At 48.9% G+C, this 2169-nt stretch overlaps 1 non-coding gene across 1 annotated transcript; it reads right to left on the reverse strand.

Moving 5' to 3' along the window:
- Positions 1–1789: 1789 nt before the first annotated feature.
- On the reverse strand, positions 1790–1864 carry Trnat-agu (transfer RNA threonine (anticodon AGU)). The gene has a single exon. It is a non-coding gene; the product is annotated as a tRNA-Thr (tRNA).
- Between the last annotated feature and the right edge of the window lie 305 nt (positions 1865–2169).

Below are 2169 nucleotides of genomic sequence, written 5' to 3' on the forward strand. Positions count from 1 at the left end.
ACGCCACAGCCGTCGGGAAACATGATCGTCATGAAGGGGTATACGTGGTCTCCAACCAGTGTAGTATGCCCTTTGGCCGTCATGGTGCATTTTACAAGCTCCAATGGACCCGTAGATGCCCACACCAAAGTTCCCCAGAGCACAGTGGAGCCGCCGCCACTTTGAAACATCCCCTTAGAACAATTTCTGAATTACTGTGCTGATAAACCTCTTACACTATTTGCTTTTCAAACAGCTGAGCAAAACTGAACGTACTCAAACATTCACTTAAGTGACACACAATATTTTTAGCGCAACGCAATCTGACTTCCAATAATCCCTACAAAAGAATGGCCCTGACTAACATTAACCTATACCTTTCATAAATCACTTACCTCACAAAAATCTTCGTTACTGGAACTACTGCAATACAGCGAGCGCCACTACTGCCAGCTAAATAAAAGATTCAAATTACGGAAGGCACTAACTACTGATAGGCATAGTTAGCAAATGAAAGATTTTAATAGAGAACAAACAATGTATTTACCTTAATATCATCAAAAGTCATAATATATGTAATTTCAAAACTCCGCCATTTCCTTCCACACATCCACCACTGCTGGCGGCTCACCTCTAACTGCGCAACGCTATGCGCTGTTAACATCCAGCTGCCGCTGCCCAACACTACAATGGCAGACAACAATGCAAACTAGCACACAGAGCGCTACGTAACGTTGCCAATAAGAAAACATAAACAGCCTACTTACAACTTGCCTCCGTCCGGCAGTACAGGTGTCAGGGAGCTCTTTCCTTGAAAACGACGGATTCGCGCCGTCCCATCGGCATGACTAGAAGGTATCGGGATTCGTCAAATCATGCAACGCTCTGCCGTTGCGTCAATGTCCAGTGCCGATGGTCACGTGCCGATGTCGTGGTGTTAACATTGGCACGTGCATGGGTCGTCGGCTGCAAGGCCGTTCGTTAGACGTGTTCGGTGCACTGTGTTCAGACACACTTATACTCTGCCCGGTATTAAAGTCTGATGTCGTATAGCCACAATTCGCCGCCTGACCTATTTTACCAATCTGCCACAGTACGCTGTCTGGCATCTGTAATGAAGGCTGGCCTCCAACCGCACGACGTCTGAATGTCGTTTCACCTTGCTTGCGCCACATGTTGGAGACACTCGCAACAGCACTCCTTGAACACCGGACAAGCTGTGCAGTTTCCGGAGTGCTTGTGCCGAGCCTCCAGGCCATCGCTATCTGCCCTCGGTCAGACTCGTATAGACTGCGCGCCTTCCCCATTCTATACACGGACAGCACGTTCAGTGATTCTACATGCACCGTGCACGTGTCTGACTAGCAGTAGTTCCTCGCCAGGTGACGCTGCTATCGCCTGGATGGGTTTACATCTACAGCAGGTTGTGGTCACACTATTCTGGCTGATCAGTGTGTGTCTGCTGTACTACGTTCATTCTGCACCATGAAACACTAACGTAAAATGTTTGAAAGGCACAATTTTCGCGTGCTTTGCAGTGTCCACACGTATTCCCGCCCCGTTCTTTTATGTGCATATTTCGCACTTTCCAATCGGGCCAATATCTGCAAGAAAGCCAACACACTGCGCAACAGAATTATAGGATCACTTGTTCGAAATCCCATATTTGCCTTACGTTGCGACTTATAAGAGTGAAATTTGGGTCAAATGTGCCTACGACCTTTCTCAGCAATGACATTAGAATTACGTATTAATACCTTCAGCTGCTGACGGGCGTTGATACATATCAACGGGGACAGGTGAAAATGTGTGCCCCGACCGGGACTCGAACCCGGGATCTCCTACTTACTTGGCAGACGCTCTGTCCATCTGAGCCACCGAGGGCACAGAGGACAGTGCGACTGCAGGGACAGGGCGACTGCACGGACTGTCTCGCGCACGCCTCCCGCGAGACCCACTTTCTCACCTTGTATGTCCACACACTACATTCGTAGTGTCCCTACCCAACACACTCATTACTCGTGGAAGACATTCTTACAATTCACAAGTCATGGCCGGTATTGCCAGAACTATATATTTATATGGTTATGGTGTCTGTTCTTTCGGGCCGGCCGGTGTGGCCGAGCTGTTCTAGGCGCTTCAGTCAGGAACCGCGAGACCGCTACGGCCGCAATTTCGAATCCTGCCTCG

The sequence above is a fragment of the Schistocerca cancellata genome, chromosome 6 (assembly GCF_023864275.1).
Source record: "Schistocerca cancellata isolate TAMUIC-IGC-003103 chromosome 6, iqSchCanc2.1, whole genome shotgun sequence".
Lineage (NCBI taxonomy): Eukaryota > Metazoa > Arthropoda > Insecta > Orthoptera > Acrididae > Schistocerca > Schistocerca cancellata.